Raw genomic sequence first — 25,713 nt, forward strand, 5'->3', positions numbered from 1 at the left:
GTCCTGTTTAGAGCTTCAATCAAGCCTGAAATTGTGGTTCAAACCCAAATATGGCCTGAGAACGTCCTGCCTGTCTGACCAGAACCATAACACCAAGGTTTGAATCCAAACCTAACTGTAGTACAATAAGCTTTGTCAAAACCCAACTCTGTAGCTTGACAAAATTCTGAACCCAAGGAAAAGCAGACCATCACTAACTTGAGTCTACATATAACTCCACATGCCTAAAGATAGAGCCTGTTTAGTTACCTTAGCAACTATGTTAATTTACCTAGCAGCTACAGTCATCAGGTCATCAATAAGTAGAATAAAAAAGGCTATAAATGTATATATCTCAGCTGTCCAAAATTAACTTGCATTTACTAATGCATTTATGCATTGGTACAATACCTTCAAACAACATCCCAAATGTTTTTATTCTACATAAACTGTAGGCTATGAAAGTTAAGGCTACCTCATTGCTGGTGGACAACACGGGTGACCCCAGCACACTAGATTAAATACTGTTAAAGGTAATCAAAGTAAAAATAAAAAGGTTAATGCAAGTCAAAATCCATTAACGACATGAGGTGGGCTCTCAGAACCCTCAGCGTTATATTTAAACCTGATTCAAGCCATTACATGAGAAACTCCACCAGACCTGACGTGAAATATTTCACACTCTAGTTCAGCTCCCTGTGCACATCTACTCCAAAGAGCCTCCCTCCTCTTCCAATACAAAGCCATGGTAGAGGAAGTTAAGGGTTGGTACACTTCCAAAGCTTGATAGAAGTTCCTTTAATTTCCCAGATGTTCTGTTTGTAAGAAAATGTCCTTATAGGGTGAAAAAAAATGGGAAAACATGAGCACCCCAAGCTGTGTCTGCTGCACTGGAGCATATCTGAAACCGAGAAAGTGCGGTGGAACTGATTGTGGTCTTGGCAGCAAATAGCCCAGTGTTCATTTGATTAAAGTGGGATGAAGCCACATTTCTCCAAGTGCCCTCCCAAGGAGATAGGCCCTGGTGGTATTAAAGAGGTTGGAAAATCATGATTCTTATTGAACACCCAGACTTTTCTGAACAGAAACACACACAATGAAGCAGGAAACATACTGCTTCCTCCACATCGGTGTTGGCCTGTAATACAAACTGTATTAGATGCAGTTGCTCACACAGCAGTTGGTTTTACATTCTATAGAATAGTCCTTATGAATATATTAATACAAGAGGAAAGGTGAGGAATCTGAACTATGCAGTATTTTTTTGGGAATGGATTGCAACAATAGATGCCTTTACAGATTACAAAATGTAGTATATATACTGGCATCCGATATATTATTTGTGGATAGATGAGAACATTAGATTATTATTATTGGTCCAATATTGGAATTAGAGCCTCACCTGATAACTTGGTGCCAGATTTGTTCTTGCATATATGCACAGTATAGTAATGCATGTATAGTCACTAGTAGTGGGCTTTCCTTTTCTTTTCAAAGATTTGTTTACATAAGAGTCAGTCACTGAAATGAACAGCACAGTAGAAAACTATGCTAGCACATGACTAATAAGATTGGAGGTTCAATTTCTCTTCCAAGCAGGAGCAACACCACTATTCCAAAAACAGTCCTTGGGCAACTCATGTCTGATTTAGCTACACTACCATAAATACACTACAATTGATTAGTTTTGCTAATCCTTTGCAATTTCACAGGTCTCAAATAATTAGTAAGGTAAATTAGTAAATTAAAAAAAAAATAATTATGCAGTGATTAAATCTGACATTAGATTTGACCTGAATGAAAAAAATGGCTGTAAACAGAAAATTTCAGTGCATCATTTAATATCATTTAATAACTTATCGTTAATCCCAAAACTCTAAAAATGTTGAATACAACATCTAAAGTGTACCTTCTTTACATTGCGAAATTATATAAAACAACAAAACAATTATTATGACAAATAGTAGCAAACATTTGAAAGCTAACATACACTATATTTCCAAAAGTATTCAGTCGTCTGCCTTCACACGCATATGAGATTGAGTGACATCCCATACTTCATTCATAGGATTTAATATGATGTCAGCTCACCCTTTGCAGCTATAACAGCTTCAACTCTTCTGGAAAGGCTTTCCACAAGGTCTAGGAGTGTGTTTATGGGAATTTTGACCATTCTTCCAGAAGCACATTTGTGAGGTCAGACAGATGTTGGACGAGAAGGCCTGGCTCACAGTCTCCACTCTAATTCATCCCAAAGGTGTTGTATCAGGTTGAGGTCAGGACTCTGTACAGGCCAGTCAAGTTCTTCCACACCAAACTCACTCATCCATGTCTTTATGGACCTTGCTTTGTGCACTGGTGCGCAATCATGTTGGAACAGGAAGGGGCCAAACTTGGGAACATGAAATTGTCCAAAATCTCTTGGTCTGCTGAAGCATTAAGAGTTCCTTTCACTGGAACTAAGGGGTCGAGCCCAACTCCTGAAAAATATCCCCACACCATAATCCCCCCTCCACCAAACTTTACACTTGGCACAATGCAGTCAGACAAGTACCATTCTCCTGGCAACTGCCAAACCCAGAGTCATCCATCAGATTGCCAGACGGAGAAGCGTGATTCGTCACTCCAGAGAACACGTCTCCACTGCTCTAGAGTCCAGTGGTGACGCTTTACACCATTGCATTCAATGCTTTGCAATGCGCTTGGTGATGTAAGGCTTGGATGCAGCTGCTCAGCCATGGAAACCCATTACATGAGGCTCTCTATACTCTTCTTGAGCTAATCTGAATGCCACATGAAGTTTGGAGGTTTGCAACGATTGACTATGCAGAAAGTTGACAACCTCTGTGCACTATGCACCTCAGCATCCGCTGACCCTGCTCTGTCATTTTATGTGGCTGACCACTTCATGGCTGAGTTGCTGTCGTTCCCAATCGCTTCCACTTTGTTATAATACAGTTGACTGTGAAATATTTAGTAGCGAGGAAATTTCACGTCTGGACTTGTTGCACAGGTTACCTCCTATCACAGTACCATGCTGGAATTCACTGAGCTCCTGAGAGAGACCCATTCTTCTGTAGAAGCAGTCTCCATGCCTAGGTGCTTTGTAGCCATGGAAGAGATTGGAACACCTGAATTCAGGGGTTTGGATGGGTGAGTGAATACTTTTGGCAATATAGTGTATGTTATATCTAGTATGTCATCACTGTTGGAACAAAACCTTGTATCTCCAAAATGGTAACTTTACAGAAGAGATTCTGTAAAAACTTTTTTAACTTGTAATGGAAACAAGATTTTGGATTGTTTCTAGGGCAAAGCGTAACTGGACTTTTCAATTACTAAATGACCAAATGTTGCATGTGTGTTAATAATTGTGTTAAATAAAAATTAATGTCTCATCTGTATTGTCAGGACCATCATTACCTTATGAATAAAATCCATGAAAGAATTAAAGTGTTACTGTAGCTCGTTTAGATGTTATAGTAATGGATGATTTTGTCTAGTGGTTCTCAGAATCTGTCACTACAAGAAGCGATGTGCTCTCATGCCCTCCCTTCTGCAAATTCTGGGAGGCTGATGCAACCCTGGTGTTCTTTTGTTCTGTCATGGGCTTCAATTAGCAGGCAGGGCCTTGGGCACGCTCTGGCTCTCTGTGGACAAACATAAATGTGGAGGGCAAAGCACAGCGCCTTTGTTCCTTGAAGAATACCCTTCCATTGATCAAGCCTTTGTTTGTGCCCATGAAAAAAAGATTATGCATTATGAAAGACAGAAAACGAGAGTGGAGAAGCAGCCGGGGTAGGTCAGAGTGCCTTTGAAATCCGCGATCAAAGCCCAAGCAGGACTCCCGGCGGATGCAACGGTTAACCCCTCCATGTTAAGGCAGGCAGGAGGGTGTCGTCTGCATACTGCAGGTGGTCAGCCAGCAGGACTGTGTTTTGTGGCTGAGCAAATGTGGATAAATAAAAAGTTTGAGTGGCAAGCATGGCTACAGAACTATGATGAATATTTGCACATTCAGGAGGTGAGAGAAGCGGGTGGAGATATTTTGTCCCAGATCAAACCTGTGAGCGGTGTATGAGAACTTGAGGAATGATTAAAGAAAGAAGGGCGGCCAAATGGAGACAGCAACTTCAACAGGGATTTTATGATTGGCCTAAAAGCACTCTGGACTGGCAAAACACTTCATTTAAATGCTGATTTATTGCAAAGGAACTCACAACCCCGAGGAATGTATCTTCACAACCCACTCAGGCAAAACTTCTGGTTCTAGAAATAAAGGAGAAATAAAAAAATACTGCCTTGCTGTCATGCCTGATGCAGTCATACCTGTGAAAGCATCACCACATAAGTCCTCCTCTGAATTCTACCACAGCTTGATTTACGCAATCACGTCAGGCTATAATCCTGTGCTCGAGGGCTGTCAGAAACTGGGAAGAGGCCATTTTTCTACTCATAAATTTCACTTGAACAGCGCATTCATGTCCTTGTCTTAAATTTAATGCATCAGAGAAGTAGCCTGAACCTGTTTAGTTTTGGTGCACCACTGTACATGGATAATGACAAAATTGAATTAAATGGAATTGAATTGAATGACGTTAATGAAGTCATATTTAGGTGGGGAACCCGGAATTCTAGATGATACATGAGTTTACAAGATGTGACATAAAATATAATGCAACCTTACACTTTTCCCATTAGTGTTAAACAGGAAAAAAAAAAAAGACCACCTCTGTGCTTTTTAATATAGCTAAGTAAAAGCAGGTTATGTAGACTCCAGACTTCCATGCTTTCTTTTTTCCCACTATTTATGTTTATCTTCTAAAGAGAACAGAGTGCACATGTTAACTATCTTGTATGTACAAACGTCCAATGAGCACTTGACCAGAGCATAAATACCACACATCAGTCCATTTGTGAAGACTTACAGTGATGTCTCTTGGTATAATTCTGACCATTGTTTGGTCTACCTTGTCCATTAAAAGTTTGGATCAGCTAGCGTTTCAAATTTTTTATAAACAGGCTTCTTATAAATTGGCTTAATGAGTTAAACCAATAACAAAGTAAAAAAATAAAAGCTAATTTACACAGTTGTCATTTACTACACATGTAGTAGGTTTGGTATCTGAAGTTTGATTCTTTAGTTTTGTAATACAACTAATGCTGACCTTGCTAAAAAAATGGAAAGTTTATGTTGGTCTGTTGCTGGTTGACTAAGACACCAGCATCCAAAACACATGCAAAAATATATTACCACTGTTAGAAATAAAACCTTTCTTAATGTTTGCCATTTTTTATTTATTTATAACAGAAGTGGTCCAAAAATACTTCTCTGGCTACAGTAACTTCCATTACAAGTTAAAAATGTTTTTTCCCTTCTCCTGTAATATCACATTTTGGAGACACAAGGTTTTGTTTTGACAGCAAAGACATCCTGTTTTTGCTGGTCGACACTGGTCTTAGCAGGGCAGGCCAGAGTAGCTAATAAGTAATGCTTATAAACAAAATAAAACTCATACCCCACTAATTAGCACTGTGCAAACTGCATGACTGAATGATCACACGCTTCCCTCAAATCTCAAATAAGCTTGTTTAGGTGGTTATGTACTGTATGCCATATGCTTATGTATAAAAAGTACATGTTTCCAAAACACTGGCTTTGAGATGGCTGCCATTGCTGTCGTTAGGTATGAAACTTACTTTCATCCATTCTTACATAAACTTCCATTAGCACCATTTTTAGCAACACTGGCCTCATAACTCCAGCAGAAAACTAAAGAAGAAAACTGTCTTCCTGTCCTGAAGTGTAAGGCTTGCCTAGAGTGTGACATTAATTAGTAGCTGTGGAGAACCAGGCAGGGCAGGTGGTGCAATTGTTGGATAAAGAGGGCGAAAGGGTGCATGTGGCGTGATGACTGTGTCAGGATCGCTTTCCTCATGCCTGTCTGTGTTGGAGCATGCGTGACAGCAGTATGCTGTGTGGCTCCGTCATGGCTTGCCATGATAAGATAGCTGTGAAATTTGGAGTGAGGGGATGTGCACAGCGGTACACTCATGTGGCTCAGTTTAAAAAGATATTAACCTAATTATATTCTCTAGTTCTGTAGGTAATGAAAGTAAACAAGTAATGAAAGCTTTTGTCCACTTTTATAAATAGCAGCACATTGTACAGTGTCAGAAACCACATAAGCACATCTATTTGAAGTTATATAACAACTGTTAAACCAGCACTAGACCAGTATAGACTAGCATGGAATACGTGCTGGTCAGTTTGTTCTAGCTAGTCACCCCTAGCATGGTTATGCTGGTTGACCTTTCCACTTCCATTGCTGCTATCCAGCATACCACCATTTCATTAATAATCAAAGCTTTTGTCCATTTTTTATAGACAGCAGTATGTCATACAGTGACGGAAGTCTATCTGAGAATATTTCAGATGTTGTTGTGGTTTGAGGCAAGCTTGAGATGATGTAGGTGTGCTATTTGCTGGGGTATTAGCTTTCATTACTTGTTAGCTGGCTTGTAATGTCACCCTGCTCAAAAAATGCATGGACCAGCATGGCTGATCACCAGCAAAACAAGCACATGCTGGGTGACCAGATAAACCAGCATCAAAGCAGCACTAGACCAGTATAAACCAGCATAGACTAGCTGTGTTGTTTTTTTCACCAGGGTAGTGCAAGAAAAGGAAGGGGGCTGCACCAAACATTTCTTGGCTGGTTGACTGCATTTAGGGTGAATGGAAAACTGTGTAAAGGTTGCTTGTTGCAGTACAGGTAACAAAACCTGTTATACTGTGACCATTTGAAATCTGCAGACTTCAAAGATGGCCACCATTGAAAGCTGTGGATCTTTGTTGAGGCTTCATTTCTTGATGCTGAATTTTATAAATGTAGCTTCTTGTTGATTTATTTATACATCACTAAAACAAAAACCTATACTACATTTTACCGCGCATGATGAAATCTTGTCAAATATATCTGAATTTAGATTGCTTTTGTACTAAGACAGAGCGCCAAGGCTGATCTAAAAGTTTTTACACGGCTGGCTGTTGCTTGCCAGTTCTTCAGGTTTTACCACCCAGCCCCTCAGTCAGCATTGATCCACAATAAATAATCACAACAAGACAAAGGATTCAGAGATTTATTATTTATTCTTATACCCATTCCTGAAGGACCAAGTAGGCTTGCTTTATTTTTGAATTGGAGAGGCTACAACGTTGTGGGATTTAAAGTCTGACTTATTCCTCTTGAAGCTGAATATTTAGAGGGTCCGTGGTTGTATTTCCAGTATGCCAGAAGATGCAAACTAGCTTCAGATGTCTTCATGCCTTCACCACTTAGAAAACAAAATTTCCTCTAATTAGCATCAGTATTTGCAGTGAACCAACATAGCTCATTATGGTTTATTTACAAAATGATTTTTTCCCTTTTTCCTCAGAATGCACTGCTGAAAATGGCCTGTGCCTTTTATTACATTGTAAACATTGCACTTCCCTGAAGGGGAACAGACCTTGAAAGCTAAGGCAATGGTTATTCAACCTTTAGGCTGGAAATTCCAGCCTTCTTGTACTACACAGCAAAGAATAACTATTATGAAGGCTGAAGTAGCTTTTGTATTTATTCTTGCCTGTAACAAGAAGACAGCTAATGGAAAGCTAATGCACTCAAATATAAGTTCAAAGCAGTAAATTAGGTGAGTTGTGTTATCCACCAGCTGTTAGAGTTTAAAACTAATGTCCTTTAAACCTGTACAGCATTTGCTTTAATCTACACAGGGATAATCAAAAGGAAGGTGGGCAAGCCTCGTTCCAGCCTGGACTGGACGCTTTTATCTTTGTGGATTTGTGCTAACACACTGGCATGAGCATTATAAATGTGGTTTGTGCAGAGATTGTCAAGCTGTCGGCAAATGCCTTTGAATATTTCATGCTCTGAGTCAGAGAAGTCAGAGGCCCGACAAAATAAATGTTTATTGCATATCCTTACATGTGAAGATGCAGCACCTCTGAAGACATACATATTGATGTGTATTTGTAAGTGAGCACAGTATGTAGAGTAAGTCAGGGGTGTTACTAGGTCCAGGCTATAGCCCAAAACATTTTTTAAAATAGACTTAGATCTTGTTTCAAATAAACATCTGGACAGTTCAGCAAAGGCAGAGTTTTAGGCGTCAAGCTAACTTTACATTTGGCCTGTTAAGTTGACACATTGACAAACATTGGCAGTAGAATGGGTCATATTAAAGAGCTCAGTGTCATAGGATGCCACCTTTGCCACAAATTTGTGAAATTTCTACCCTGCTAGATCTGCTGAAGGCAACATAAAACTTTTTCACTTCTTAAAAGAAGAGTTGGATTTATATTGTAATGTAATATTGAAGTGTATAAATGCACCATTCACTCATTTATTGTTTTTGTGATGTCACAAAAGTCTTCACATTTACATATATCCGTTTATTCAGCTTCTAGCAGTTTAACCCTTCTCATTCACACTGAACTTATGAGGAATGTGTCAGCTTGAATACAGGACAGAACAGAGCTTGGTTCCAGTCTTAAAGACACAGTAACAAAAACAGCCTGTTTAAGTCTGAGAGATAAAGCTTGGCAGGTAGCCTAATTTTTTTTGGGCTGATGAATGTGAAGTGTATAAACATTGAGGAATGACTGACTGTGATTTTGCAGATCCAAATGATAGTTAGCTAACGCCAGACAACATTCACCAAATATCTTTCAAGACATCAAAAACACAGCTAACCACAGGAAATGTGTACATGTATTATTGTAATTGCATGTAGTCTAAAATAGTATTCTGGGGAATCCTGTCCATTCTGGCAACCCTGGCAGACACATTGGACAATTCCCTGCCAAACTGAGCAGATTTAGTTTGGACTGGGAGAAGCAAAAAGTGCTTTGGTAGATTTAGAAAATTTGCTATGTTGGCATGTTTTTAAAAAAGAATATAAAATTGTATTACTTAACAATGTAGCTGAAATTTGAATAGCACCTCATCTTCTCCCCTTATCCAATCTGTTTTGGGTTGAGATACATTTTGTTTATTCCTGTTGAGATGAGGCTGCCGGCATTGTGCGTGCCCCCAAAGACACGACATGGCATGGCTTATTCAGTTCACTCGACATGACAATTTGCAATTTTCCAAGGGAAGACATCAACAGTTAACATGCTCAGCAGTTTTTTGTGTTTTTTTTTTTTTTTGGTGCTGTGTTGGTGTAATTACTGTAATTTGTAGTAGTATTGCTAAAATGCTGACATTCAACTTACTTTTCTAATGTTTGTTGTGCATTTTGGCAGGATTAGAGGACTTTTTTGGCTGGAAACTATGAAAGGTAACCTGGCAACCCTGACCAAGTCTGCATCAGTAGGAAAAGCATTGTGACTAGGTGATTAGGACCAACATTATCACCTGCTATTAGAACTCAAAAACAGGCATGTTAGGAACAGGGTTCTCTGACTACTGCCGAGATATGGCCACAACTTTGACAGGAAAGGATCATATTACTAATGTGAAGAGAAGACCAATCATAAACGCTCTGTTTACATTGCAAACGTTTGGGTATTTCTGCATTACATGTTTTTTTTTTGTTTTTTTGTTTTTTAAATAAGCATCCTCTACAGAGAACACACTTCTGCACACTTTAATGCACAATTATTGTTCATTTGTTTAATTTAACATAATGGGGAAAAAATAAAACAAAATCTACTTCTAGAAAATCAACAAAACACGTCATTTTACTAGGGGTGCTTACACTTTTGCAGACAACGTTAAGCAAAAGCTCAGAAAGCTGACACTGCCTTCAGAACACAAGGAAGGTTTTATGTTTCTGTATAGGAGAGTTTAAAACCTTCACCCATTCCTGTGCAACAGAATCTATTAAGGCCTTGGAACAGACACTTCCCTTTGATGTTGTTCCTTGAAAACAAGGCCATTGACTCTCCCTTTATCCAGATTCAATAAAGCAGTGCATGAGCTGGATGAAGGGATCGTAATTTTCCCACGTGCAGATTTTTTATATAAGTCCCTGATCGATTGTCCAAGAGACAAAACGGGGACAAAGACCTTATCGTAAATGTCTTTTGACAATACGTGTCCCAGATGTGGCTAGGTTCGGCCAGTTCTTTATCCTCTAAGGGGAGGCAAGACAGAGAGGGAGAGTGTGTGTCATGAGCAGCTGTCCTTCAGTCGAGTGGTCACAGACAAACAGAAGCAAGACACTGCGGCTTGCCGACAGGCCTGCCAATCAATGTCCACAAGCTCACTCGTCAATCTGGGGAAGACCTCAGAGACAAGGCACACCTGCAAAGAGAACGTCCCTGAAGGTCTTTGAGTGCTTTACTCAGTTACTCTTTGTATGTTGAGTGAATAAACAGTGACAAGAGTGTGCACCAAGTTTAAGTGTCACTGAGGATCTATGAGAAGCAAGACTGTGATAGTTTGAATCAAGTTTTAACCCCTAGGCTGGCTTTACACAGTGAAACTTTTATGCAACTTTAGTTGCTTGAAACCTACATGAATCTAATTTGCGCTTGAGTTGCATATTGTAAAATTTCCTGCAACTCGTGAAAATATCAATCTTAATGAAGTTAATTGGGAGGAACGTTTAAACATTATGCAACTCAAGTGCAATTTAGTTTCATACGACTTGCTTGAAACCTACATGACACCAAAACGCACTTGAGATGCGTAATCTAAAACTGCACAACTCAATTCAAATGACCAAACTTATGTAAAGTTAATCAAGAGGATCTCATTTTGAATCATGTAATAAACCATCTTCTGTTTTATTTTTATGCCCACTAATGAAACAAATTGCATGACATTTTGTTGGTGTTGTGACATGATTTGTCATCAGTGTTTTGATTAGTTGTTTCATAAAAAGTTTCTTCACAGTGTTTTCTGCTGAGTTTCAAATGATTTTCAAGACTTTATATAGTGAAACTCAAATCCATTTTAATTTCATGTAGGTTTCAAGCAACTAAAGTTGCACATAAGTTTCACTGTGTAAAGCCAGCCTTCAAGTTGCAGTTCTCACTGATGATAACAAAGGTGTGTTGTAATTTTATATGAACTGTTTCTCATCTGTAGCCAACTGAAACAAGCACAGATATTCTGTCCAAAGCACAGATTCAAAACCTAAAATCAATACTATGTTTACATGTGTTGGTAGAGGAAACAAGCCACATGAAGCTGTGCATTACAGTGATTTTACCACAGTTAAGGGATGTTAAAGTGGAGTAAAAAACACTCCGGGCTTATTTCTTTTATAAAATATAAAACCATAAAGTAACTAAGATTTAGTAAACCATTTAATTTATTATTACTAATAGTCACCATAAATGCTTCTGTCAAGTAATACAGATGTTTAACAATAGGCTGTGGGTGCCAAACAACATAGCAGTCCAGGGTTACTATAAACAGTACAGTGCTTTTTTTGTCCTGTTGATACAGAATTCAACTGATGTGTGCAGTCATGAGATTATATGTGCTTATATATTGTGTGTGCATATATAAATATTTTACAGTGCCCCTGAATATGGCTCAGCTATACAGATTTTAGATATAACTGTCTGAAAAGAGAGATTTCATTATCATTTGCTAAATGATTATCATCTGATAAAGTTAATGTTGTGAGCATTGTCTTGTATTGCCCTTTATATTTAAGATCTTGCCATATGTCGGTGGGCAGACCCGAACCAGTTATTACATAGTGTAAATATAAATGCAATTAATAATGTACAGCTGTACAATAACAATGTAATGTAAATTTAAAGTTTTTTTTAAAGTATGTCTATGGAAGATTAAAGTACAGTTGCACTATTTAAAAAAACTGTTGTTTGAATATTAGACAAATTACATGTTTTGTTAATTCTCTAAGTGACAATAAGTTAAAATAACTTCTACAGGGGACAAAGAATATGGCATTTTCCCACACATTTTACAATTTCTACATATTATAATTTTATTGCACAATTTTTATTAACTTGCTGAGCTTGACCTATTAAAAAACTAGACGGCTAAAACCTTTGCATATATATATATATATATATATATATATATATATATATATGAACAGTTTCCTCAGGCCACCCTATGATCTTCTGTGTCTTTCTTTTTGCATCTAAGTGTTTCCGTTTGGGGAGCAGCTGTATGATCTTGTTGCTGTCAACATTAGGCTGAGAAGGATCAACTATTCAATAGCGAGTACTTGGCACAAGTTGACCTCCACTAACGTCTATTCTTGCTCTGGCAGACACGGTATGTTCGCACTGACTGTGCACATATCAATCACTGTTCAGGGTCTGTTTGGCTCAGCAGTCCTATAGGAGGCCCGGGGCCTTTCACCACGGTCCGAACTGATATGAAGTTAATAGGAAGTCCATAAGAACTGACAGTGATGACTGGTGAAGGCAAACTGTAACGTAGGGCTAGCTCGTGTATCTGGGTCAGCTCTGGTGCAAGCAGATCTCTCATGTTCATTCACCTGGCTAATTAAACGCAATGGATGCCTCTCCATCTCCCCTGCTTTGCTAGCTCTCTCTCTATACTTCCTGCTTTTTCACACTTCAAGGTGAAGCCACGTTCGGCGTGATGGAGCGTCTAGCAGTATCGCAGAGACTGAAAGGCAAAATGCAATTCTGCTGATAGCCATCTGTGTGAGCACATGCACTGCAGCGGCATGCTGACTATCACCTGTGAGGCTCAGGTCAAATCAGCTTCCTGTGTTGTTTCAAGCATGTTACTTCAAGACTGAATGGTTTGAGTTTTTTTCTTTTTCTTTTCCAAATTCTCTTTACATGGGAAGACTTATTAGTCCACAGCAAGATATGGAGCAACCAGTCCACCAAGTTGGAACTGCTGTTTGTAATTTTTGTACTAAATATCATAGTTTGCCATCTTTAAAAGTTTTGTACCGTTTATTAATTTTTAACCATATAGTCTTAAAAATGGCTCATTATTACCACATTATATAATCTAAATGGCCATATAGCAAATATAGATCTCTTTCCTTATCTGCTGGCTGATTGATCAAAAAATTAATCATCAATAAAGTTTTAGGTAAAAACTTTTTATCTTTTGTCCTTTTCTCTGAAACCCTCCCATAACCTCTGCAGTAGCAACATACCAGAGGCGTTTTTCTGAGTTAAGTGATAAGCTGTGCTTTTGCATTATTTATAATCATAACCTCCCTCACTGATAGATTACATGGAGGGGGATTTTGAGACATTGGTATGCTAATTAATTTTGTAATCCCTGGCTAAATTTGAATGCTGCCTCATAATCTTAGTGCTTGAGAATCAGACGGAATTCATTCTGGCGGAAACATCAACAGCTCCTATGGGAGAAGCCACGTGCCCAGGCTTACTCATTCCTTACTTCTTTATTTAAAAAGAAAACAATCCCTTGATGATAAGTGGACAACCATGAGATGCATTTTATACATAAAGTAAGACACGTAAGATATAAATAAAATGCTAGGGCCACTAGAGTGTTCTTATGAAATCAGCTTCTGTCAAAAGGAAACTTTGATAATGTGACAATAGTGATCCCACGTCATGCTCAAAATGTCCATCCATCCATCCATCCATCCATCCATCCATCCATCCATTATCTTCCGCTTGTCCGGGGTTCGGGTCGTGGGGGCAGCATCCTAAGCAATGAAGCCCAGACCTCCCTTTCCCCAGCCACTTCCACCAGCTCTCCAAGGGGGATTCCGAGGTGCTCCCAGGCCAGCTGGGCGATATAGTAACGCCAGCGTGTCCTGGGTCTTCCCCGGGGTCTCCTCCCAGGTGGACTTGCCTGTGACACCACCCGAGGGAGGCGTCCAGAAGGCATCCTAACCAGATGCCCGAACCACCTCAGCTGGCTCCTCTCGACGTGAAGAAGCAGCGGCTCTACTCCGAGTCCCTCCCGGATGACCGAACTTCTCACCCTATCTCTAAGGGAGAGTCCAGACACCCTGCGGAGGAAACTCATTTCGGATTAGAATACATGCTCAAAATGTATTCTAGGTAACATGGAATACCCATGATGCACTGTGCTCTGAATTACTCACAGCAGATTACTGTCACTGAGAGATGAGTACGTCTGTATTATGTTAGTATACAAAATTGTCTGCTTCGACTTTTTTTTCCTTACAATAATGTTCTACACAGTGCCCCTGATTCTCCAATGTAGATGATATTGATGAAAGGATGGGGGGTCTTTTTCCCTAAATTTCTCTCAAATTTAAGTCAGGTCCAATTCCACCTGCTACCTAGCTCTCTTCCAATCACACAACACTACCACCACTGGGAGGTTGAATGCTATCTTGCTCTGACTCAGGTAAAGCCATGTTTTCAAACTGCCACTAATGTGATGTCACTGGACAGCTCAGCAGGCTTGGAGGAGAGCACTTACTGCTAATTCAGACACCCATGAATAAAGGGGGGAGATGGAGGGCCATCCTCCCTACCCAAAGAAAGTGAGGCCAGTGCTTTCTTAACCTCTCCTTGGCTGGAGCATCACTGGTGATCTCCCAAAGATAAGGTGTTTTGTTTGTGTTTATTTACCCTAAATTCTTTATTGGCACATCAGCCCAATAGGCAGCCATCTAGGCAATGCACTTGGGCAGACATTTCCAGTCATACAAGAAAAGTAGTAGATCCTCTATCTATTTGAATGAGTAAAGACCTGGAAATGCAAAACTGAAAACTGAAAGCCAGACTTACATTCCAAGAACATATTTGAAATCACTGGTAAAATCCAACAAAATGTCATAAAGCATTTTTATTCTTTGGCTCAAATAATACAGCAAAGTATTGTCAGGCTGTTCCAGCTGCTATGGGTGCACAAAACTCAAAGACTGCATTCTACATTCAGGTGCCTCAGCTTCTTGTTTGAATGTTTCCGTTCCACCTTAAGTGATGCCCGCACAATGCTGTGTGGGCGGTCACTGTGTGAGTAGGGCAAAACAACTGAGGCAGGGCCACCATTTATACAGGTCAGGGATAACATGAACACGCAGCCAGACTGGCTATGAAACCAAAAAAACAGAGAAGCACAGATGACAGCACATACAGAGGGCGCATTGCATCACAACGTCCTTACATGGAAAATAGTTTGATGCTATATTAATGATTAAAATGTCATATATATATATATATATATATATATCATCTTGCCTCAGTAATTTTAGGCATTTTTTTTGACCCAGCATTAAGAGAGAAAGCCAAATGCGATTAGTCTTGTATGTCTCTTTGAACAGGCACTGAAAAGGACAGCCTGTACCAAGGATGTGTTTGGGCATACTCAGTGCTAATATGAATCTGAACAGAGACATTTTTGGATGAGGAGACAAACAGAAAAGAGCCAGCCTATTCATCTTTTCTGTTTGTCTCCTCATCCAAAAATGTCTCTGTTCAGATTCATATTAGCACTGAGTATGCCCAAACACATCCTTGGTACAGGCTGTCCTTTTCAGTGCCTGTTCAAAGAGACATACAAGACTAATCGCATTTGGCTTTCTCTCTTAATGCTGGGTCAAAAAAAATGCCTAAAATTACTGAGGCAAGATGATTTCTCCCCAGGTGGTGAGACCTCATGCTGTCTTAGAGAAACACTCCCCTGACACCAACATTTATGAATCAGGGAAATTTCACGGTAAGATTCCCCTTCGACTCATGCTACCACAGCTTACTGAGTGGCCATACGTTCTGGGTCAGTGCCGCTGGCCCTCGTGTGTTCAGTACATTGAGCACAGAGACAGAGGATGAGGAGCAGGATGCCACAATGCTGCAATGCAAATGTGTGCTCCGTCACTGAGGCGCATATGATCTTGGCTTTTCACGGCCGGCACGGCTGTCGACAAGGTTTGTTTTTAGTTGACACATATGCCCCTTATTCTTCGAGCCAAGTGCACATTCTCTCTCTGAGATTTGTGGCTTAAAGCAAAGGGGATGCACATACAGTAGGCATACAGTAGGTATCATGCGAATTCAGTGCGTGTCAGCACGTCACTCAAACTGACATGGGCATGCTGGGTAAATATTCACACTTTTTTTCTAGTGCCACCTTTCTCGAGTGTCAGAGTTACAGTGACTTGTAACAGATGCATATTTTATATTTTTCCTGAATTTTATTTTTCCTCCCTACGTCCAATTACAAAGTGTGCTTTAATGCAACAAAAACAGTCAGAATCTTTTTTACATATTTTTCCAACCTCTATTTATGCTTTAGAAGTACACAGGCTGTTTACTGTTAATGCCTTTAAGAAAAATAAATATAAATGAGCTCCGATATACTGATTAAAATATAGATTCATAGTAATATTGACAGTTTGATTTAGGAGGGTGGGGTGGGGGTGCTGAGGGGGTCCTAGACCTCCCATAAGAGAGACAAAGCTGAACTTGAGGAAGTTTCTTTGTAATAAAATGTGAATGTGAATTTTCTGACAAAATGAATGCCCTCATATAAGGTGACCATCTTTTTTTTCATGTTTTCAGTACAAATTTTTTTATCTAGCGCACCAAACTATGTTGCTCCAGTTTGTAGGTAGAGAACGTTAAAGTTGTACTATGTAAGATTTAGAGGTTTGGACCTCTCTGGTGGAAATGTAAAATTGCAGGCAATGTGTGGAAGAACATTCAGACCCCTTCCCTGAGTAGATAAATCCCTGATGTTTGCAAGCACGATGAATGAAAGAGTATTTAAAGAGAACTTCAAAACATGTTGAGAGACGTGTTTTCTGGAGATATAATTGATCTACTGTTGTCATCATAGCTTCATCCAGAAGTGGGAAGAGTCAGTAAGTTACTTAATAAGTAAGTCTCAAGTCTTGACACTCAAGTCCTGAGTCAAGTCCCAAGTCAGAATAGTTGAGTCTCAAGTCAAATCTTCAAGTCCTAATCAAGGACCCTATTTTAATGTACATTTTTCCTCCTGACTCAGTCATGCTATTTCTTTATATTTTAATAAAATATCTTCTATAGTGCAGCTTTAACGCTCAAGTTCAAACTGCCGAGGGACTTTATTTTTTGATTTTAAAATAAAATGTAAAAAGTTATTAGCAGCCATGCTGTAAACCAAGGATTTGGTTTTTGTTTTCTTTTTAAACTGCTTCAGAAGATGGAGTGGGTAACATTCACTCAAGCCTACGTGTGCTTTTGTGAAACAACGAAGGTCTGACCTGAATTTTACCCATTAGTCCAACAAATGAACTTTTTGTCCGCCAAACCTGCCAAACAAAAAGTTCATTGTTTTCTACTAGCTAAGTAATGTATATTTTAGCTATTTCACTTGGAAAGGTGGACTATTAGACCGGCTTGCTGGGTTTTCTAATCAGCTTTTAAAGGGTACCTCACACTGGACTGCCACACAACATCCTGGCGCACATATAGTACAAAGCACAGCTAAACCACACATTGAGAACAGAGATAAACAGCTAGTTCAATTAATTTTCTTACTCTTTATTTATTTATTTATTTAATGTAATGAACGATTGTTTCTGAATTTATCTTGTTTGGTATCAGCTAACTATCTCTCCACAAGATGCCTGTGTTTGAGTTATGAGGTGAAAAAGTCTAGGCTAGTAATGAGCGACACACTTGATGGAACAGTGCTGGTAGTAGATAAGCTGGTGTGCACACTCATTTAAAATAAACCTTTCAGATTTTTTTTTGGATGCTGCGTGGCACATCCAGAGTGTAGCAGCCTGTAAAATGTGTTAAAATCAACTACATTGGTATGGATATGGCATTGAAAGACTCCCTAGACTGCCTAGAAATACTTGTGAAAAAACTACAGGGGTAAACCTCAAAGAAAAGAGAATACAGTGAAAAGAGTACGCATAGGGCATCTCATAGTAATGCTTTCCGCCAGTCGACTCCCCAAGACCTCTGCCTCAGTTCACAGCCCGCTGCCCTGTATTGTGCTGACTTGGAAATGCATTCTAGATTGACATGCACAGAACAAACTATTAAGTTCAGACTGAAATGCTTGTCAGAAAATCTTTTCAGATGCATGAACCCTTTCGAGGGCTGCAATGATGCATCTACTTTCTGGCAGCCTGGAACAGCAAAACATTTAAGGGGCTGTCAACTTATTCCTTAATCTGCTTATGCTTTTAGCTAATGACTCTTGCATGAATTTACTATTAGCTGTCAAATAAAAAACAATGTTGGTAATTTCAGTTGAGAAATTCTTCCACTTTTGAGTTACTCTGCTGGATTTGAGTCGGCCAAGATTAAATTGGAAGATGCTACTAATCAGAATCAGCTATCCCTTGCCACTGTATTTTGAGCATTTTGAGTGTCTTGTCTAAAATGCCTTCAACATCACACTGTAATGAGCAGCTTCTTGTGGCTTATTCTTATAAAAGGAAAACATGTGTCTGCAGTGCCCACTTCACTCAGTAAAACTGGGCTTTGGCAAGCAATTTGTTGATAGAGCTGCTCTCCTCTCTGTTCCTTTACTGTCATTGGATGCTGGAGATGCTGCCGTGGAGCGTGCAAGTAAATTAACTTCTGCTTAAGTCCTTTTTTAGCTGGTCTAAATTATTACACCAGTGTGAACGTTGCTTGAATGATTTAGTGCCACCCAGCCACAGTGCTATAATTTAACAAATGCTAACGGTATTTGCGCCCCCTGTGATGGACTGGTATCCTGTGCAGGGTGTTTCCTACCTTCTGCCCAATGATCACTGGGATAGGTTCCAGCACTATCCATGACCTGGGAGGGTGGGGGTGGGGGGATAAGCAGCTTAGATAATATGCCTGTTTGTTTGTAAAGTGATGTTTGCAGGATTCCTACTTGTCTTCACTTCTAAAACCTACCACAACTGTTACTCCTGATTGAACATAGATTTACCTCAGTAATCCAATTGACATAGATTAGAAGTATGATTTCTAATAGAAATCAAAGGCTTTAAAAAGGTGAATATTTGCAATTGAGTTGGCTCAGTAACTCTGTTATGGACTAATCTGCAGTAACAGCGCTCCTTATGACTTCAACATGAAAGAGTGGGAAACTGAACTGAATGAACAGTTGTCCTCATCTCTTATATCACAAACATTTTAAAAGCATATGAATGAACTCTAATCTTATATTATATTTATTTAGAAAGAAGGAGATTTTGTAATATCTTTGTATTGTGTATCATTGTATCTTTTCTTAGCAGTACCAACTCATGTTACTGGCAGTGTCTTAGTTTAAGGGAATCTGGCCTTTTTGCACCAATATAAGGAATGCATTTCCAAGTAGAGAACAAAGCACTTCTGGATTAGATAATGAACTCAAAGCAGGCCATTTTTGCAGCTTAGTTTCTGTATATGTAAATATAATATAATATTATTCTGTAAATGGAACATTCTGAAACGTTTGCAGTGCATCAAACTCGTTTCTTTAAACAAAAATAAGTAAGTAAAATTCAACCTAATGTGACAAAATCAACTCGTAACTCCAATAATTCTGCTATAGGGTGTCACTACTAATTACTTTAGCAAGAACAAGTGGTCTAAACATTTTTAGGCTGAATAGGCATAGATAAATGTGTTCATGACCACGATGAATTCAAAGCAGGCTGTTTTTGCAGCTTTGTTTCCAAATATGGACTGTATGGATGGGGGACCAGTATGTTTTGTAGCATCAATGAGAATGTGTGGGCTAAACATTTGTAGGCTGAATGGGCTTTCATATTCACACCCCCATTCAAAAGTCTGGAATGATCATCATATTAATAATTGTCCATCCATCCATCCATTTTCTAAGCCGCTTCTCCATAAGGTGCTGGAGCCTATCCCAGCAGTCTTCGGGCGGAAGGCAGGATACACCCTGGACAGGTCGCCAGTCCATCACAGGGCAGACAGACAGACAGACACAGACAGTCAGTCACACACTCACACCTAGGGGCAATGTAGCATGTCCAATTGGCCTGACTGCATGTCTTTGGACCGTGGGATGAAACCGGAGAACCCAGAGGAAACCCACGCAGACACGGGGAGAACATGCAAACTCCACACAGAGAGGACCCTGATCACCTGGCCAGGGAATCGAACCCAGGCCCTCCTTGCTGTGAGGCGACAGCGCTACCCGCCACGCTAGCGTGCCGCCCTAGTTGCTGTTCACCACTGGTATTTCAAGATGTTTTATTTAGTATTTCAAGTTTTTCTGGAACACTAAAAAGTTATTAAATGATAAATAATATAATTATTTATAGTGATGATCTGCTCGAGAAATATAAGGCACTCAAGGTTCATTTTAATAGAATTCTCAATGTTTTACAGCTCAGTCTTTAAGGAATCATATACGGCTCTGTTCAATTCTGGAAACAGCTAACATTTCTTACATTTTTACAGCTTCCAACAAATTATTAAATGTGGGTATCACAACAGAATCACTTCATACAACTTATTTTGATTATTTACAGAAAAACTTCTTATTTGTGCTTTCAAATGTTTAAACACTTGCACACTTCATGTGTTTATAACATTACAACCATGGTGAATTCAAAGCAGCCTGTTTTTGTGTATTAGTTTCTATATATATGGACAGGAAAACAGTGTATGGTACCAACGGAGGTGGTAAATTTTGTAGGCTGAATGGCCAGTCATATTGACAGTAGTATTCAAAAAGTTGGAATCACTTGTCATATTAGTCATTGGTAAATGTGTTCATGGTTATGACATCACAACCATTTCAAATGTCAATTTCAAAACACAGCTGCAGATTTTTGCAGCTTTGTTTATATATATGGACTGAATGGACTGTTGAACAGATCCTTTTGAAATATCAACGAGACCACATAAAAGTTATAAAGTTTTGTAGGCTGAGATTTACAGTAGTATTCAAAATGTCATATTAATAACTGCTGTTATTTTTTGCATTTTAAGTTAAGTGATACTTTTTATAATCCCACAAATTCCACCTCCACATTTAACCCATCCGTGAAGTGAAACACCATATACACACTAGTGAATACACACACACTACGGGGCAGTGAGTACACTTGCCCGGAGTGGTGGGCAGCCCTATCCACAGCGCCTGGGGAGCAATTGGGGGTTAGGTGTCTTGTTCAAGGACACCTTAACATCGACAGTGTAGATTTGAAATATTGAAAGCTGGACACCAGAAGGTGTTTCAAGATGTTTTATTCAGTATTTTCTATTCAGGTTTTGGGAACACTAAAAAGTTATTAAATGATGTAACAGTTTATATATGTATTTGTTTATAGTAATTTCATGACAGGTTCTCTGCCTGAGAAATCCAAGGCATTCTGAAGGTGAATACTAGTATAACTTCTTCCTGAAAGTTCTACAGTTTTCTCAGTATTTGAGAAATCATATACAGCTCTATTCAGTTCTAGAAACAACTAACATTTCTTACATTTTTACAGATTCCAACAAATTTGTGGAAATCTGTGAAGTTGTGGCATCATAACTGAACCATGTGCCATTTTTTTGTTTTATTTCATTGAAAACAGTTGTGCTAGATTGTTGAATTGTACTTCCAAATTTTGAATGCTATGTGTGACATTACAAGTGTGATGAATTCAAAGTGGGTTGTTGTTCCAGCTTAGTTTCCACATAAAAGAACCGCATGGACTGGAGAAGGGTACTTTTTGAAACTTCAATGAACATGGGAAGGCCCAACTTTTGTAGCCTGAACTTCAAAGCAATCTGTTTTTGCACCTTAATTTAAATGTATACGGTCTGTATATATATACCTCCACCACACACACACACACACACACATGCACTCTGCAGCATACAATAAATATCAGAAGTACCCTCGCTGTGACAGTGGTGGTGTGGATGTGGTGAGAGGAAATCAATTTAGTCCTTGATGCTGCGTAAACTGTGGCACGGAGCTTTAGCTCAGACACACCTGAGAGTTTCCCGCCCTTTCTGTCAGCCGCCCGCACGCCTGTCTGAATTATTCATTGCATGCCACTCTTCTGTTCTCACCCACCTTCCTTTCTTCTCTTCTCCTCTCCTGCAGTCCCTCCATTCTGCTTGCTTTTGGCTTCAGGAGGCGCTCAGAAGGATTGCTGTTGCTACTGCCTGTCTCTCGCTCACTCTTTCTGTCTCTTTACAAACCAAAAAAACATGCCGACCCATTGGGGTTTGCTTCCAACCTCCCTCCCAGCCTCGTCAGCCTCACTTGCGCTGAACACTCGATGCGGGAACGGCTCACACACACACACACACTCTGTTCCCCAGATGCACGCCACACCACTATCACGATCTTTGCTGACTCCCCAGCCACATACCCAGCACATAAAAGCAGCGCATACTTACATTCTCTCTTCACTCGCAGAGCACATTCAGAAAGCAGGCATGCAGTAGCATGTCAGACTAGTGCCAGAGTAATGCTGTGCCCCAGTGATGAACATTTTGGCAGAAAATCTGGCTCTCTGACTGGAGACAGGAGACAGGGGTCAATCTGGAACTTTGCTTTCAATGCGATGCTCAAACTGATGATGAAAAGAAGGTTGGTCAGAGCTGGATTGGCCGACAACTAGGGGCACGCCATGGCCAAAGATTATCTTTGCTCCAGAGAGTTCTGACTTCAAAGCATCAAGCCTTGAATATGTTCAGTATGAATATAATACAGACAATTCCTGGGTGATTCAGTGGGAACTTCTACTTCTATAGAACTTCTATATTCAAAGCAGCCTATATTTAATACAGTGCAAATTCAACAAAAATCAATTTACACATTTTTCCTCAGCCAGGACATGTTTGCTATTTTAGTTTGCATGGGAGGCTCATGTAGCTAACAAGCAAGGTTAGGAAGAGTTACCTTAAAAAATGTATTCCATTACAGATTACTCATTTACCTGATAAAATATAAAATATAACCCAATCCAAACTATTACTATATTAAAATATTGTAATCTGATTACTTTCCCTTACTTTTGAATTCTTGTCTTTTTAAAGCCATATAATGAAATAAAAACAATTTCAGAAGGATGACTTTAAAGCTACACTATATAGGTTTTGGGGATTTGGAGACCTCTCTGGTGGAAATGTGTAATGACATACAACTGAATGAATGAATCTCAGAGGAATCTGACTTTTGCAAATGTGTTGAAAGAGTATTCAAATAGAATTCAGTCAGAACCCAATTAGTGTTTTTGGAGCCAATATTGATCGACGATTGTCTTTCAACAGAAGTGGCCAATAGCCAATACCAGTCAAGGGTGGGGCTGGATGCCACATTCAAAGGCGCAGTTAGTGATTCTGGAGATTGATTGCTGATATTTGAACTCAACAGCAAAACAAATACACCCCTCCCTTCAGTGCTTCTTCAGAAGTGCTGACACCCAAATTCATAGACATACCAAGGCCAATAACACCTTTTTACATCTTCATAGCCATAAAACTCGTCAACAGAGCAAACTCGTCATCCCTTTTCATGCCTTTCAACTCACATTGAAGCTGGTCAGCTTCTTGTTCACCAAGCTGGTGAACAAGCTTGTTCGAATTTTCACATTCCACCTTAAATGGTGCAGCAGCTACATTCTAGTGCCTCAGGCTAGCTTAGCCATTGAAATAACTGTAGCCTATGCAAGTTGTGCAACTAACAGCACAAAACAGTCCTCCTGCTTCACAGATTATATATATATATATATATATATATATATATATATATATATATATATATATATATATATATATATATATATATATGTGTGTGTGTGTGTGTGTGTGTGTGTGTGTGTGTGTGTGTGTGTGTGTGTGTAATAAAAAAGGGCTGACATATGATCACTTTTGCAGTTCTGTGTCTTATTTTTATTTTCAGTACCTGACAAAGCTGTGGCTAGTGCAGTGTAAGCCACACTAAGAGTAGCGCTTGTATGTTAACAGAGATGAATCCTCAAAGCTTTGACAACAAACTGCATTAATTACAGCTGTACATGCTCACATAGCGAAAAAGGTGCCAAATGCGTAATATATTTCATTTGTGAAAGATATATGATGAGGCTGAAAGTTGGCTTCCTGTTCGCCAGCTTCTGGTTCAACCATTACACCTTATAATGTGCAGCACTTACATTCTGGCTCATGTTTTACATCACTGATCAACTCACAGGACTGGCTAAATTAGAAAAATATCAGCCAATTGCTGATCGCATATTTGGGCTAAAAAAAATGTAGCTAATACTGATACATAGCGATTAATCCTTCCTCCTCCACTCCTGACTCAGTAATGCTACTTCTCTCAATTTTACCAACAAAAAACCTCACACAGTGCAGCTCTACATGGTTTAGGCAAATGTGTAATAATGTGTGCAGTGTTGGCTTATTAACTACATTAGCCTCGTAGCTGTAGTTCACCGCTAAAGAGGAAGATGAGACTCTTCACAGAATTATAAAAGACTTGGCAGGATGTCATGGAGGCTTTAGCAACTTCAGTCCATCATCACTTCACCTTTAACTGCTGCACCACACACTACACTGGGTTCCTGAACTATTCACAGTGACGTGATTATGGCGATTATGAATTTAATTTATATTCTCATTCTTTTTGCATCACCACTGACAGGCTTTTAACTTTAGTTTTCATTGGTTAATCTACATACCAGTGCCTATGTACTGTACTATTCATATGTTTGAATATATGTACTGAATATATTTACTGTATTCATAAGAACTTAAATCTCGTGTACATATTGCAAATTTCTCTTTGTGTTTATTCTTTTACATAAATGGTTGCAACTGTAACAACTGAAATTTCCCTCTGGGATCAAGAAAAGGTTTCTGATAAAGGCTAGGCTTATTTCAGGTCTTTATTCACTATTTATTATACATTCTTGTAAATTCTTTAACCATTTTCTTGCTCATTAGTCTCAAAACATGTATTGCTCTTGTTGTGTTATTGTTTTACAGTTGTGTCAAGTTCATCCTCTTGCTCTTAACAATGATGTGCTTGGCTTTCTTTGGATGAATGATATATATATATTTTTTTTTTTTTTTTTTTTTTTTTTTTTAAGGTTTGACGGTTTAATGATATTGCCACATTTAAAATGATACTGCTGATATTTCTGATATTACTCAGAAATGAATATTGTGATATATTGTGATGTGATTTATCATGATAACAATAAGAATGATCATGTTGTCCAACCCTAGCTTGGACCCAGAAGCTGCTTTGTGCGTAAAAAAAAAGAAGAAAAAAATAAAATTAAATTATACCTTTAACACGCTTGCAGAATATTGATGTACCAGGATTTTGTGTGTGTGTGTGTGTGTGTGTGTGTGTGTGTGTGTGAAAGTGGGGAGGCAGTGTATGAAAGCTTGGCATGGGCAGATTAATTCGCTGCAGTCCTATGGGATTGTGAGGTCTTGATCTGCATTTGGTTCATCTTTCCTGAAGTGTGGATCAAAGCTAGCACTAAACAAAGAGGTGGCTCACGTAGCTTGTATAAAAGTCCTTGACTGTTGTAATATTAAACATGGCTTTTATCTCCTGGTTAATTGTTCGGCTTTGTCTATTAGCCATTCCGAGTCAGAGATCACTCTTCAGTTGCTTTTAATTACACTTTGTTCCCTCCAGTTAGCACCAGTGGGTGTTGTTCTGGAGTGTTTAGTGTCACACTATGTGCTAAATTGTTCTGCTTTGTCTATTAGCCATTCAGAGTTAGAGATCACTCTTTAGCTCTGTTGCATAATGTTCAGTAATCATTGACAAACAATTTTAAATGAGCTTTGGCTTTATATACATATTTAATGTCATTGAATTG

General features: G+C 39.1%; 1 protein-coding gene across 4 annotated transcripts in view; it reads left to right on the forward strand.

Annotated features, from left to right (window-relative positions):
* The window catches only part of sgcd (sarcoglycan, delta (dystrophin-associated glycoprotein)), a 260,353-nt gene that overhangs the window by 164,948 nt on the left and 69,692 nt on the right, over nucleotides 1-25,713 (forward strand). The gene's annotated exons all lie outside the window — the stretch shown is intronic.

This window comes from Pygocentrus nattereri, chromosome 16, assembly GCF_015220715.1.
Source record: "Pygocentrus nattereri isolate fPygNat1 chromosome 16, fPygNat1.pri, whole genome shotgun sequence".
NCBI lineage: Eukaryota > Metazoa > Chordata > Actinopteri > Characiformes > Serrasalmidae > Pygocentrus > Pygocentrus nattereri.